Source organism: Desmodus rotundus, chromosome 10 (assembly GCF_022682495.2).
Source record: "Desmodus rotundus isolate HL8 chromosome 10, HLdesRot8A.1, whole genome shotgun sequence".
NCBI classification, from domain to species: Eukaryota; Metazoa; Chordata; class Mammalia; order Chiroptera; family Phyllostomidae; genus Desmodus; species Desmodus rotundus.
The window spans coordinates 7,136,431-7,152,565 of NC_071396.1; the positions used below are offsets into that span (position 1 = coordinate 7,136,431).

The 16,135-nt window shown below is 46.0% G+C and overlaps 1 protein-coding gene across 20 annotated transcripts in view; it reads right to left on the minus strand.

Annotated features, from left to right (window-relative positions):
• ESRRG (estrogen related receptor gamma) overlaps nt 1-16,135 on the minus strand; it is a 506,557-nt gene that overhangs the window by 425,009 nt on the left and 65,413 nt on the right. The window lies entirely within an intron of this gene.

The window sequence follows — 16,135 nt, forward strand, 5'->3', positions numbered from 1 at the left end:
CGCGCCCCAGGAAGACGAGGGTCCTACGCGTAAGAAACGAGTCAGCCGACATCACAACACAAGCCGGCCCCTACCTAGTTCTTTCCTGGCTCCCCACTGCCAGGCCGCAGCTGTGCGTCTTAGCAGCACCCTTTCTCTGAATCCCAGCTGCAAAACAGACCACCAGGGCGAAGCTCCCCTCCAAGGTCAGAGGAATCCCCTCCACGCCGCCTGCCTGTAGTCCACTGGCTCAGCTCCTCTGTAGATACCAGTAAGCTATTGACAAATGTCTCAAGGAGCCTGCCTCTGCTCCCTGATGGCAAATATTTTGCTTCCGTTTTACCTCCAGCCTCCTGAGATTCCTCTCTCACACCCAGATTGGGTAGGTATTTAACAACCCCCTCTCCCCCTCCACTTTTTAGAAAGACTATTTCCACTACTCCCGACGTTTCATCCGTTTCCGGACTTAACTGAATCCACTCCAGGTTTCCTTTCAAAGCACACACACGGGCTTCACCCTATCAATTTGGCCTCGTTTTCACAAACTTCTAATGTGCTCTTGAAGTTGTATGCCTTGGTATGTTCGGTTCCTCTAGCACTTGCGTGAGCTCCTGCAATTTGAAGACTGTTTTTCTAGCCCTGTTTCAATGCCTCCTGAATCGTCGGTAGTGTTCTGTGAACGGAGAGACTGACGTGGGCACCTCAACTCTGTCTTAATCTTGGTAGGCTGGGCTCCATGGAAGCACATGGCAATAAAGATAAACACCCTGCCCTGGCTGGTGGGGCTCAGTGGACTGAGCGCAGGCTACAAACCAAAGGGTTGCCGGCTCAATTCCCAGTCAGGGCACATGCTTGGGTTGCGGGCCAGGCCCCCAGTGGGGGGGGCTACATGAGAGGCAACCACACATCGATGTTTCTCTCCCTCTCTTTCTCCCCACCTTCACCTCTCTCTAAAAATAAATAAATAAATAAATCTTAAAAAAAAAGATAAACATCCCCACACAGGAGGGAGGAGGGAGGAAGGAGAAGAGATGAGAGAGGAGAGGTGAGAGATGGCAAGAACTATGTGCTTCCACTTATGGGGGCGACCTCTCCCAGAGCGTACATAATTGCCCTCGTATTCTCGGCCTCCATTTCAGAAGAACTGTGGTGCTATATGGTTTTTAAAACTTCAAACTGGTGATCCCAAAATGGGCCACTGACGACTTCCAGTCAAGATGGTGAGGTAGAAAAAAATGGGTCACATGAGTAGCAGTGGAATAGATTTTAGAGCTGGTCACGGATGAAAAAGTCACAAGGCTGGTGAGTCCGAAGGCTGTCTCTTCGGTAGCTTGGCTGAGAAAGTTCTGAGTCACTGCCTTGTCACCCGTACCTAGTCCAGTGAAGAAGGGAACCAAGAGGAGGCCTCTGTCACCTTGAGACTTGCCTGCCCCCGAGAAGGAAATGTCCCCTTTGTCTTCCTTTCCTGTGCCCTTGAATGGAAATTTTCTGACACTGTTCAAATTGTTTATCTTGTTACTTGGGATTTAATATTATTGTAATGTTATTGCCTTATTAAACTTTTATGACAATAAATTAGAAATAAAAAAATTAACTGATAAGTTTTTAGTTTGGGAATATTTCAGGGTTTTTCTATGAACACTTAAACTTTCCCTGTCCTGTGAAATATCCTCACAATTCCAGTATATCTTTAACATTCAAAAAAATCCTGAGACCATATGATTTGATTATGCAAAACATGTGAATTAGGAAGGTTAGGGAATGTGTCCAAGATAACACATTATCAGCAGGCCTTTGGGTTGAGATTCAAGCCAAGCTAATTTGACTCCAAACCCTACTCCCTCTACCTGTGCTATGTACACAGTGGTACTCAATAGTTGCTGTTGGCCCCACTCCACTCAACCCAAAGGGAGGCTCAGAAATTTGCTAAGCCTGAAGGAAAGACAATAGCAGATCAATTACTTCAACACAGAGCATGCTGAGTTTTATCTGTGGCTTCCGGCAATACATCTCATGGCCCTACAGTGTTTTCAGTCGCTCGCTCCACACTGGGCACCCCCAACAGCTACAGCAGTCTCCTGTGTTAGCCATGCCTCCCCCTCTGTGTTGGCCTAACGCTCTGTGCTGAGTGGGTGCTTAGTAAAAGCATTAAAAATATTCTCATCTTTCTTATTAAAAAACTGAAATCACAAAGACCCAGGGATCTCTAGCTAAGAGGCGCCATCGTCAGAAACACCGAAAAAAGATCCCAGCCACCACAGTGCAGGAGAGTAGCAGCCTACAAGCTGTGCCAAAGCCCCTTCCCTCATCTGACGCCTCCACCACTCTGCTGACATAAGGCAGCAAATGCATTAGATCCTTTAAACATGCATTGCCAGTTGGGCTAAAGGTAGGGCGTTTTAAAGGTTGAAAGAATGTCTCTATGCACACTCACACACATAAGCTCACATCCGTCCATATAAACACAGTACCTGGTTTTTAAAGGAATAGGCTCAGTAGAGACTTACAGTAGTCATTTCGTCTCATCGATTTCGTTTGACAGTCAAGGATCTAGCTGAGTCCCGATGAAATTCGAGAAACAAATTTTCCATCGGTGGCTTCTCTGGAAGAATCAGTTTGCACAACAAGCCCTGTGTGTGTGTGTGTGTGTGTGTGTGTGTGTGTGTGTGTGTGTGGTTTTTGTTTATTGTTTCTACTGTGTTTCCTCCCTGGAACATCAAGTGGTCAACAGGCACCTGACTGTCCCCAGCCAGCTGACAGACTCAAGTGTCACAGCTAAAGCCCACACCTCCTTAGTTTCCCACAGAACCTCCACTTTCATTATAATTCAATTATTGGTCTGGGAGTATGTGTTCTAATTTTACCTTTTATTTTAAATCTTGCTTTGGCATGCAATATCCTTTCTACATTCTTTGAAAGGAAGAATGTTGCTTGTCCTAAGAAAGCATTGAGGTGACAGTCGAAGCAATGCACCCAGTGGGCTGTTAACGGACACTTCAGGGTGTGGAGGCGGTGAGTGCCCCGTGGAGCCCTGTCCCGTGACCACGCTGCTGTCACCACCCCATGCTCCCTGACATCATTGGGAAGAAGTCATCTCTTCACTAACTAGGTGGGCTCCTTCTAAGCCCAGACGTGGATTTCTGCTTTGATAAAGTGTAGAATTACTTATATTATGGATGGCTCTCTCTATTTGTTTTTCGTGAATCACTCAGCTATACAGTATGCTGAATGACACACAAATATAGAAATTATGGAAATAGAGAAAGCATTTTATGCAGTGCAGATCCGGAGTTGCTAAAATGAGTGGCTGAAATTTCTCTCTAGAGTGTCACTTAAAACCTAACCTTGTCCCAAATAACCAGTGACCACCCATTTCTTTGATTCCCGAGCAAGGGGAGCTCTGCCATGCGGTGCAGGCCAGAGCATTCGCTAGCCAGGCTGGAGGTGTTCACCCTGGGGTGGGGCGCACGGAGGGAGCAGTCCATGCACACACATGTGCATAGAGACATTCAGGTGAGCACATGCATGCACACAAATGCACTAACACAAGTGAACGCACATACACATATGAGTGAACACACACACATCTAAATATACACAAGGGAACACATGCATTCATGCACATGCACACATATAAGTGAATGCACACTCTTGCACACACAAGAGCGAACAGACACAGGCACACACACAGGCCCATTGATAACCTCCGGCAGCAGTGAGAACATACACAGAAAGGAGGACCCAGCCACCCCCAGGCCCGTGTTCCCACAACCCCACAGGCCCGTTCTAGAAGGCACACACGTAGTACTGGTGCAAGTGTCGGCAAACAAGTAAGTTTAGGGATGTTTCTAATTATAAGCTGTTATAGCTAAAATTAGAAACCCGATATGTTCATTTTTTTATTTAAAAAAAAAAAAAAAAAAAAAAAGCTGTCCAGAGGGGTTGGTTTAAATGAGAGCAGCCCGAAGGCTTCGATTTCGCAGGGACCGATGGCCGTGATGGAGTCAGGGAGCGGCTGATGGTCAGCTTTTCCTCCACACCACGCTGTGAGGTCTGCCTGGCAGGTCCCCGCAAGGGGAGCCAGGGTTTCCACCCCTGTTTACCGCACGACACCGCCTTCTTGGGAACAGGATAGCAGCCGTCCCACCACTCAGGGGCCTGGGAGCTGCCTGCTCTCCTCAAAAACAACCCTCACAAACTCCTCTTTCTCCTTTTGATCCCAGCTCCCGTTCAAACGTAACGCCAAACATGAAGCATTCCTTAGCATTCAACAAAACAAAAGTAAAAACAAAACAAAAAAACACTACTCCATAATGCCCTATGTATAGGTAGATGCGCAAGCCCCAACATCCATTAAGAAATTCATCAAAGAAGACAAACTTTCTCCATCTACGGGGAAGTCATACCACATTCCAGTGCAAGACACAGCTAAGCGAGCAGCCCTCACCGACTGCAGCTAAATTAGGCCTCAAAGATGCTTTCCATAAACGGAAAGAAGGAAGCTGGGTTCAGTCACACAAACAATATAAAACCACTAGATCCACCCTGAAAAGTGTGTGTCATTTTCAAAACCTATCAATAATAAATGAATAGCGCACAACTTAGCTCTAGTTAACCAAAATTCTCGGTCACGCTTCCTGAAATAAAGCCCATCACTGTCGACCCTTCGCAGTCTTACGGCAGCCAAAAACGAATCTGGTGACAAGAGGGTTACTCAACACTTTTGTTAAAGAGCCATTATCTTAACCCAGAGTTTTAAATTTAGCTATTTTTGTTCTTATTTTCATTACACTTGCATTGAGCCAGCTTCTCAGGCGAAGAGGCAAAAGAATAATGTTTATGTGCACCCACATCCTGGCTCTGAAAAACACATATAGACAGCAATTTAAGTCATAATTCTAAAGACAAAGTGCTAATGTTCTTTATATAGCTTGCGCCTGTACAGGAGCAAAACGAAAACTAAGAGCTGGAAATGGAGAGCTGGAGGTTACAGAGAACAGCGAGAAGTGTCTCCCCTGGCTATTCACCCTGCGCCCCTGAGCTACAGCTCCAGTCTCATCCCTCTGCTCATGCTAGCCCCCACCCCAGAGTTCTGAATGAAAGGAAAAAATGCCAGATTTTACTTTTACTTCTCTCTCTCCGATTCCTAGAAAAGATATCAATAGCATTAAGTCAAAGGCAAAACCAAACCAAACCGACACAACGAGAGATGCTTTGACTACTGCGCCCTGGGTCATCTGTCTTTCAATTGTGCCTTAAATAGTCCAGACTCAGTCAATTCTCTAAGAAAGCAATAATCACCTTGGCAGTTTACCAAGCTAGGTGGCAGACCCTGAAATGCAGAAGTTCAAGGCGGCTCTTCCCCCTCCCCAGGATGTCCAGTAGCTCCCTGTGTGATCATTCCGTCCACTGGCCACCGTCCCTTTGGCTACGTGGGAATCCCTGCCCAGACTGGCCTCTGCGATCAGCCACTTGAACATGAGCCCCACAGCCTCACCCTCTCGCTGCCCTTTCTTAACCATAGGACGCCTCACACCCCTATGCTGACCTCACGTGGCAGAAGAGACAGAAGGCGGAAGAGAGCTCCAAGGAACTTATGAAGAGGCACAGTCACAGACTACAATCGACAGATAAAATCCCTGTCCACTTTCATATTTTCTGACTGGTGCTTAAAAAGTAAAATAAAACCCCAGCTCCACAGGAAAATGGACTTCCTACCGAAAGCCTCAGGAAGAAACAGCCACCAGAATAATTCACTGGCACTGCGTTATTTAAATCCTTGACAGGTATTACTTAAGACGTTAGAAAATTATTCAGGCCCATGTGTCCACATACATCCACCTTCTGTGCTGTGCGCTCTCACACAGGCACACTCACATTTTTACTAAGTACTCATTAAGCTATCTGAGATATTAAAACGAATCACAGCCGTTTCGCTGTTACCGTTATCCTCGGCATAAAGAGAAATGAGCCCATTGTCATTTATTTCAAAATCATTCTTTATAAAAAAAATAGCTAATCTCCAGAAGCACACCTGGTTTATTGAAGTGAATACAAAGATGTTGCACGGGGCCTTAATGTGCTCAGCTGGGAAAATATATTTTTTAAATGAGCATTTGTTAGGGTTTTATTTGCCAATGCAAAACTATCCAAGGCACTCTTTGAGCACGTAGGGATTTTTCATTTCAAAACCAACATTAATATAGGAGGATTCACATCAAACACTCAAGAGCAACAAAGAAAATTAACCCTTGCAGGGCTGTAAAAACAAACAAACAAAAAAACCCATAATACCAGGTTATAGAAGTTCCAAACCCAGGAGACTATTCACATCCCTGGAGTGCATTCAACAGAAATGTTTAACATAACACTGTTTCAGCAAAACCCCCTGACTCATATATTTAAAGTGCAAGGGTCTATAAAGTTGACTCAGGTATTAAAAATGGCAAAAACAGGAACTGGGTTAAACATTAGAACAAAAAGATCACCCATTAACCACACTTGGGAACGTCCAAGGGAAAACGATGACAAGTTGGGAGCTTTATCTAATTTTTTTGAGATGGCCACTCTCCACGAGGAGGCACAAGGTTGCCCCTGTAGCCAAACTGGGATGTTGGAAGGCTTTCCCAGCACAGCCACATGGGAGGGTGTGTGTGGCTCCTGGCCATGTTAGCGGGCGTTTCCTAGATACGACGGCAGGTGTCACTTTTTTTTCCATTTGATCAGGAAATGTAATACATCTTCAAAACAATTTTCACCCCACTGGTCAGAGATGTTAAAACCCAAGCCTGAATGGATCTCTTTGCCACTTTCCCTCAGAAGTACGCTCTCCCATGATGCTATGTTTCTTTGGAAATATGTGGTTTTCACACAGGAGTCCATGGGCTGTTTGCTTTTTAAATTTTTTGTGTGTTTAAAAATAAAATCAAAACATAGAAGTTAGAGTATATGGAGATGACTTTCCATGAGGCATCTGAAGAAAATAATACGACTCTTCTAAACGACAACAGGAACAAGAACAAGTAGGCTGGATTTTCCAGAGCTGAAACGGACAATGTCTATGGGGCTTGTCCTGACCTGAGAAAGTTAAGTCACATCTTCAACAAAAGCACTGTGCCAGCAACCATTGGCGTTCTCTGCTGAGCATTCCTTTACAAATCAAAGCCAAAAATAGTGCTAATTTTTCTACTTAAATCCCAAATGGATTCTAGCATAATAACTTTTTTTTTTTAACTTTTAATTTTAGCCCTGGCTGGTGTGGCTCAGTCGGTTAGACACTGAGCTGTAGACAGAAAGGTCGTGGCTTTGATGGCTGGTCAGGGCGCATCCCCAGGTTGCAAGTTCTATCCCTGGTTGGGGTCCGTAAGGGAGGTAAACAATTGATGTTTTACTCTTCCCTCCCCTCCCCTCCCCTCCCCTTCTCTTCTCTCCCTCTCCTCCTCTTCTCTCTCTAAAAGCAATGAAAAAACTGGCCTCTGGTAAAGATTAAATTCTTTATCCATATAGCATCTAGTACAGTATCATATGCAAAAGACATGGTCAATAAATAGGTGTTGAACTGACAGACTGAGCCAACTTGCAGGCATCTCATTCGGGAAGTCATTGTAGCCGAGCCCTCGCAAATTATGTTACACTCCTGGGCTGACAACCCTTCACTGGCTATCCAGTGCCTCCCTCAGGTCATCAAAGTCCAAATGTCTTCTAGCCGTTTGTCTAGTCACTAGCTCCTACCTACATTTCCAGCTCCACTGCTCATCAGCCTTTTTTTTTGCCAACATTTGGGGAATACAGTGATAATAAAATAAAGTTGACTGTTGAGAGTTAAACCTTAAGAGCAATGCAGAATAGGATCAGAGGTATGCAACACCATTGGAAAGAGACAAACTTATTCCCTAGTTAGTAAGACTTCCTGTAAACTGATTGAATGTATTAATTTAGTTAAATGAAAGCCGTGTCCTTCAGAGAGGAGGCGGAGTGAGGGACCAGGGGCTGGGCCATGGGAGAGAAGCCAACAGATGCACTCATTATCTGGTCTCATTGCATAGCCTCTGCCTATAGAGAGACGGTCCCATCAAACTCTTAATCATTTGATTATTCTAGTTATCACCCTTCTAACGTCATACCAACCAATCTCATAATTATGATATCTTTTCCCATAGAAATATCAGATTTTGAGCTATAAATCTCTACATCCCACTGGTTTATGAGATATCTCTACTTAGATGTCTCATAAGAACTTTAAATTCAGCACATGCAAAAGTGGGCTAGTCCCCCCAAAACAATTCTTTTTCTAGTGTCCTGTGTCTTCACAAACAGCATCACCATCCATCTGTGCAAACCAGAAACGTGAGATCCTCACATTCGACCAAATCACCTCACTTAATCGAGCACCAAGTACTGCCAGTCCTACCACCTAGATATTGTTCTCATCTATTAATGTCTCTCCAACCTCATTATCATCACCCAAGCCCCAGTCACAAATATCCCTCTTAGCAAGCCTTGTTCCTACTTTCAACTGGGAGAATATATTAAATCATAATCCTTTGCCCATATCCATTTCCATAGCTGAGCCATGAGGATTACTGTCCCAATTAGAGAGAGTATATGGGAATAACCAAGGAGAACACATTGCTCAGATGTGAGTTTCAAAGCTGACTTGCTTGACCTCTGTAGCTGGGCAGAAGCCTCTAAGCAGAGCCTTGCAGAGAGTAAGAAGGGGCATGGTCAACTCCATAGTGAGATTTTTTTTTCTTGGCTTTTATGCTAGATTGTAGTGTTTGACTGTAGGTCAAGAGTAAGAATAGAAATGGGACTAGAGGTAAGAACTAGCCTGCCTACCTTTCCAGCCCAGGCTGTTAGGGGAGAAAGATGATAGGAAGAGACAGCAGTAGTAGACCATGACAGACGTGTCTTGACTCATATCTCTGGGTTGAAGTGATGGAGCAGGTAGGCATGTAAAAAGTTCTCTCCACAACCTCAATACCTGGAGCCCCAACTCCCAGGCAGAAGTAACTCAGCAGCATAACGGTGAGGAAACAGGGAGGGCAGAGAGGAGGTCTGAGACTTGCTCCCTAGTCGCTCCCTCGGCTTTCGTGCAGTGCAGAAGGATGCAAAAGGTGCTTGTGCTCTGAGGAGGGACAGGGCCAGTCACTGATGATGCTGCCTGGGGCACCGACCAGAGGCCAGGGCTGCCAGGAGGTGGGATGCAGAGCTGGACTTCAGACAGTCGTGATGCAACAATTTCAGAGACAGCTCAGGTGCGAAGGAGGCAGCAAAGAGGGTCTCCAGGCCCTACCCAAGCCACAGGAGAACAGATAGTGGGTTGGTTCACTGGTCAGTAGCAAATGGAGGCAGGGCAGCAGTGCCCAGGCTACAATGAGGTGGCATTCCTGCAGAGGGCAGCAGTGAGCCCAAAAAGCCAACCAAAGACTCAGACGCAGAGACCAGGCCCCTCACCCACCAAAGTCTCCAGCACGGTGAGGTCTCCTATTCCACAAAGTGCCATCCTAAGGAGGAGAGGGGTGGACAACCCTGACTGAGCAGATACCTGAAAGGGACCGTTTCAAATAAAGGAAAATGATTTCAAATGGGAAGAGAGTAGGATAGAAGGTATTTCCTTGCTCCCCACTAACTAGTTAGAGTATGAAACATTTTCAGCCCTGCTACATACTTTGGCCCTCCCATCCACTCTCAGCTTGGCCGGAGTGGTGGCTTTACGATGCATATCTAACCGTGCTGATAATGAAACCCTCCCAAGGTTTTTCTCTGCCCATTGGATAGTGACCCAAATCATTGATGTGGTGAATAAACCCTAATAAAGTCTTCCTGGGCTCCCCACCACCCACCTCACTTCAGGACACTAGTCATAGCGGTCCTCAGAGTTTCTTCGGCACCCAGAATATTACCTTCAAAGCTCCTTTCTCCTTTTAAATTCTATTCATCACGTGAGTCAGAGCCTAACTACTTCATCCTCAGACAAGCTCCCTCTGACTAGAATTTTAATTCATGAGAACTTACAGATTACCCACAGAACTAATTCCCTGGCTGCAGGATTCTCAGAGCTATCTAACTGTATCGTTCATCTCTGAGAAGCGAATTGGAGTAGACCCAGGTTCCTAAACTTGCCCACCTGGGATGCTTCCCTCTGTGTCTCAGAATTAGCACCTGCAAGACAGCATGTGGGAAATGGAGGCCCGTTAGATTCACAAAACCAAGAATCATGTCTTTTCGAAGACCAAGGAATCACTATAGTTAGTAAGGCTTCTTGAACAAGAGAAGACCTCCTTTTCTGTTGGTGGGAAAAATCCCCATGTTGAGCTTCTTTTGAGGAGGTGAGAAGGCGGTGACACAGCCGAGGAGGGAAAAGGAAAGTGACTGGTGTTACCCAGGAGGTCTGGAGGCACCTTAAGGAGTTTGCCCCATGTTGGGCTCTCCTGACCTCCCTGCTTCCGGTTCCCCTCCACTCCAGTCTTAGGCCCATTGCCACAGCCTGGGCTTGAAGCACCTTCTTCTCAGGCCACAGCCTTCATCGGAGTTGGTTCCAATCCAGGGGGACCAGCCAGTGCCACTTGGCTATTCTGGCAGCCAAGAAAGAGTCGTCAAGACAAAGGAAAGGGGTGAGACAGGATGGGGAGGAAAGGAAGGAGGAAGCAGGTCTCCTCTGCTCCTGTTTGGGAAGATTCTATGCTCTGGAGATGAGGTGGCATTCTTTTGGATAAGTACTGAAATCTATGAAGAAGAGCAAAAGTGTGAGAAAATCCCTGTGATGATTTATGGCATTCTCTACCTAGAGCAACCACTAGAAGTCGGATGTGCTTGAACCCCATTCAAGAGAACTTAATAACTGAGACGTCAAAGAACCTTATTAGAAGGCAATCATACCTATGTGATCCTCTGACCCAGACCCCGAGGACTGGCTACGGTGACGTGCCAGGACGTCTGAGCCAGGGGGGTGAAAAAGAACTTCTGGCAGCCCAGCTTAATAAATGGACCCTTTGGCCCAGGGAAGTTGCTGAAGTAGTAAAACTCAATGCAGTCCAACAAAAATTAGGTTACACATGAGAAAGATCTTGCCCAGAAAAACTACATTATTTTTCAGATGGGACCGACCACAAAAGCTGTGCAACTTTATCAGAAGGTCATAGGTCACATGGGGACAACTTAAGACTGAATAACAAAGGGGCCAGACAGTCTGCGTGTGAATGAGTCCTCCTATGAAAGCTGCTGGCAGGAAAACCAAGCATCGCTCTGATCTACAGAGACCCCACAGAGAGGCGGGTGACTGGATCAATGGAGAAAATGCCAGCCTCTAATAACCAATACTCTGCAGATGACCCTGCAGCTGGAACAGCAGGATCTTTGGGGCAGAAAAAGGAGGTTCCGGTGCAACATTGCACGAACCTAGATGCGCACTGATTAGTCCCGCCCTGCTTCCTCTGTTCTCTCACTGGCTGCCTTCTCCGCCACTTGCTTGTTTACAGGTGGTCATAGCAGATGGGACCCCGCCAGAGTAAAGCGGTCACTAAACTAATAATTAGGAAATCTGAGGATAGTTCTGGCCTAATGCATGTGTCACAGAGACCAGAGCGGCTGGTTCGGCTACAAGAAGACCCTTCTGAGGCTGCAAACGATAAAAATAGTGCCATTTAAAAAGACTGCTCTGGTCAGGGAACATTGCTCGGGCCATCAGGCTAGAAATAGCCGGGTTTGGGATGGAGTCAGTGAACAGAACAGACTCCAGAGTAGAAAGAGAATTTTTTTTAAGGTGTGCAGAGAGGCTGACAAAGGGGAAAATGAAATCATGGAGGAAGGGTTTTCTGAGAGACGTTTTTCCCTCCTGTTTCACATCCAGGATCTAAGACCTCTCCACCAGCCAAGAAGCTGAGATCAGCAGCTGCCGTGTCCTCAGGTGGGTATGAGACGAAAGAGAAAGGAACAGATAAAGTGGGGCAGGGAGGAGGGAAAGGCTGGGTCATTTGATAATTCTTGGCTTGAATCTACAAGGGTTTCCCTTCGGGTATTATCCTAAAGAAAGCTCCAGGCAACCTTCAGCTGATTCTTCACTTGTCACTTCTAAAAGGTGAATCAGTTCACGCTTACAATGGCTGACTCGGTGCTACTGTTCAAGTGCACACGCACCTTCTAATTATAAGACATGGGCTTCTTGGGTTTCTCCAGGCAAAAGCTGAGAAGAAGCCAACATTATTTTTGCTGTTACTGCAACCTCCAAATAATTTTCCATCTGTCTCAAATTAAAAGGCCGATGATTGTGAGTCGGCACGAGGCCGCTGGTGTAGTCTTTGCTGATGTTTCTGGAAAGTCGCTGTGCCATTTTCTGAATTCAGAGGTAATACAGAAAACAGTTCTATGGAATAGGACCTGGATTATGTACTGGCCATGCCTGGAAAGAACTGAGGGGCATTATGCAAAAGCACCTTAACCCACGAGGAGTCCTATTTCCTGTTTATAAAATACTCGAAAGTTCCATGAAAATAACACTGACAAGAGCAGGGAAAGTGTTTTGAAGAGAGGACCCCATTAGAATCATTTCAAGATGTACCAGAAGACACACTAAGAACGGAAAATGGAAATAGACCTGAGACGGAATTTTAAAACTAGGACGAGAGTGGTTACGCAACTTGGGAAGAAATGCCGCAGAATGAAGCGGGGTGATTAAAAACAAATCAACTTTAAGATTGGGTTCAGGAGATAATCTGCACATATCCAAAGGCATGTTGGGTAACCCTGAAGCAGACGCTGGGGCAAGTTTCTTAGTGACTGAGCACATCAACATCAAAGCCATCTCTGTAAGTTATTCCAAATGAATTCCTGTTAGAGCCTGAGTAAGAAGCATGTACTACGTTCATATTACAATGTTACTCTGTCTCACTCCCCATCTTTCTAAAATGATCTAGGACAGATCCATGTGTTTCAGAGGCAGGTGTTTAATATTAAACATCACTGACAAAATATCGCCCCTTGGCTTGGCTTGAATGTTTCTAGACTCAGGAGACAGGGCAACTGCTAGTCAACAACCATAGAAGGCCTCTTAGAAGAGGGCCGCTCCCACCAGTTGGGTGGGGTGGGGTGGGGGTAAGGGAGACTGGAATCTTCCTGACGTGATAGTTAAGGACAGTAGCACATTCCTGAAATGTTTCTCGGAGGCAGTCTGGAGTGGTCAGTTACAGAATCTTGTGTCTCCCAGCCAGAGTCCATGGACAAACCCCCTAAACCAACGCACAAGAGGCTCTTGCATATTACAGGAGTCTAAGGAAGATGAACCGGCCACCTGGATATGAACATGGAGATCAGGAGGGGCTTTTCCTTCCTCTTCCCTCATTCATGCTTCCTGAATCACCCCAACATTATACGTGTTAAAGTGGTTGCTAAAAGGATACCTCAAAGGGCGTGGAAACTGGTGTGATTCTTCTTCTAGTCACTAGACAGATGCTGAGTTATTCAAAAATAGTAAAACAAAAATTTTATGTGTTCTCCAACTTATTTCTCCCCCCCCCAAACCATTTGAGCACCATGACAAATACAGCAATGGTCTTGTTCCTAAAATAGGATGTCTTTTTGCTGTTGTTGTTTGGAGTTTTACTCCAATGGCACAAAAGAAAAGTCTTCGGTGTTCTTTCAAGAGCCACCAAAGGGCTGGGTGGCATCATGATTATTATCACTGGACCTTGGGGCCACACAGTGGGGCGGGGTTGGCACACTTTTCCAGAAGGGAAGACATTTGGGAATGCCATGGTGTCCCAAGGCCACAAAGGCTTGTGTGGGGGGGGCTGCTTGACAAGGAAGGCCCAGCCGAGCCCTCAGCAGCTGCGAAGTTGTCAGCCGTGGCATTCTTTGCAACGCTGGGTGGCTGCTCAATGCTGACATGTTCAGTTTTGAGCTCTTCAGAAAAAGATGAAATCACTGGAATGTTGAGCTAGGCAAAGATAGCAGATGCCCATCATACATCAGCTGCTTAGGAACCTTCTGGAAAGTACTGGAAAAAAAAAAAAAACAGGAGTATTCTTCTAACTTTGCACATAGCCATCTCAGGTGCTTTTATTGAGCTCCCTCAAGTTTCCCTTCCTGAACCTTGACAGCCAGACCAGAGGTGATCCAACGGGCTATCGATCCTCCTCCTCCAGAGGTCACCCTGGGTAAGGCAGGAGGGCGAGGAAAACCACACACTTCTCGGAGGAAGATGCACGTTTCATTTACTTCCTATTTAACCTTCCACGGGCTTTTAGCAAGACATGGCTATGTCTTAGAAAGGCCCATGTGAGGTTTGGTACCATACCTGTGATCATTTTCTGTGGTTTTCTCAACCTGGGGCTCTCCTCGAAAGGAGAACACAGGTGGGGCAAGGCTCCTGGATCCAGCCTAAGCAGGGAAGTCGATAGGACAGCATACGTGGGTGTCTTCTAATGGAAGAAGAACTGTCTCCTTCTGCGAGGGTCACGGCACCAGTTTCTGGGACTAGATCTCGCCACCGCGGCATCTACGTAGGTAGTAACGGCCTGAACAAAGCTAAATGTATGGCTGCTGTGGTTATTAGAGGGGTGTCCAGCAATGGCAAACTATGCCTTAGCAAATGAAGAGACATAGGAGGTGAAGAAAGGTCAGCAAAAAAAAAAAAAAAAAAACAAACAGATGACCAATCAATGTCAAAAGAGGTCACTCTGTGAGCCTCAGCAGGAGCTACAGTCATTGATTATAATATCACTGAAACAACAGAGGCCCCGTGAGGTCTGGAATTACATTTCCAGTCTGAATTTATAGAACGCAGCACGCACTCCGGTCATCACTGTGGCCCATTAACGGGAGCCACCCAGAAACGCGTGATTTAGATGGGCACAGGTAGAGGTGAGTTCCGTGGTTTCTGGATTCATGTGACCAGGTGTGTGATCACAAAAGGCATGGAAAAGGTTCCTTCTCCAATTTCAGAGACTGTGCCATAACAGCTGGGAGCCAGAATCATGTCCCGAAAACAGAAACTGGATTACAGCACCTTCTTGCTTCCAAGCCACCGACAAGGTAGCCTTCTTTCTCATGGGGGGTACGTTTCAAAACCTTGGGTAATATGTAAGCCCTGTCACCCCAGGCCACCGCCACCTCCTTTTCTGTCTTCACCTACTGCTCCAGCCCATCAAAATTCTTTCAGTTTTCTGAAACCAGCATATGCTTCCCTACCTGCAGGTCTTCAAACAATTCTTTTCTGGGTGCCATGCCCTCCCTACCCTGGCAGCTTATTCCTTATTCTTTCCTTTCTGCATTTCCACACCATGGCAGATCCTGGATTCATCGACTCCATTTCTTTTCTTCCTGGTACACAGCTCCACTTCCTTCCCCAGCCTCTAATCCGAGGGAGTCTGTGGCATCAGTGAGAAATGCTTTGATGTTTAGGGTGTTAGTTACAGTAGCTAGCCTCCTCTGATGAATGCACTCAGCCAGATATTCATTGTATTTTGTCTTTTGTTATGTGTTTATTTTTATAAGGAGCCATATGTTTATTTTTGGAAGAAGTCTGGGTATAAATAGAAACGCATGTTTATTGAAGGGAAGAAAAGCTGAGTGTATACCAAAACCAAAACACAACCGTGCAAGACTTTTTTCCATTCCCGGGCTGACTGGCTGATAGAACATGGTGCCCCGAAGCTGCGTTCATGGCCCCACCCTATTGGAGCCCGTGAGCCAGTGCAGAAGAAAGCCCTTCTGCAGCCGCCAGCCACCAGCTGCCCCCCTTTCCCTGGGCTACAGCTTCTCAGAAGCATGCCAAAAATCATATAAGGCACTGCTTAAAAGACTATGGGGGGAATGAATTCCAGATACATGTAGGCAGCATCGTTTTTCAATCCTTTGAATACTATAAAAATAGAACAAGTAGATGACAAAACCTGAAACTCATGGACAACACTTAAAACTAGGAGACAAACCAGCCATGGCCACAAACCCCACAGGAAATCAGCCTCCAGACGGGAGAAAGAAAAAGGGGATAATGGGAGGGGCAGGTGATAAACCTGAGCACAGGAGAATTCCCAATAGCCAACTGAACTCACTGGAAAGTTCTGGGGGCCAGTGTGGAATGGGAGCTACAGCTGGAGGGATTTTGTCCTTTCAGAGACCTTGGAGTCAAGGGCTGTTGGTAAGTAGGGGACTGAAA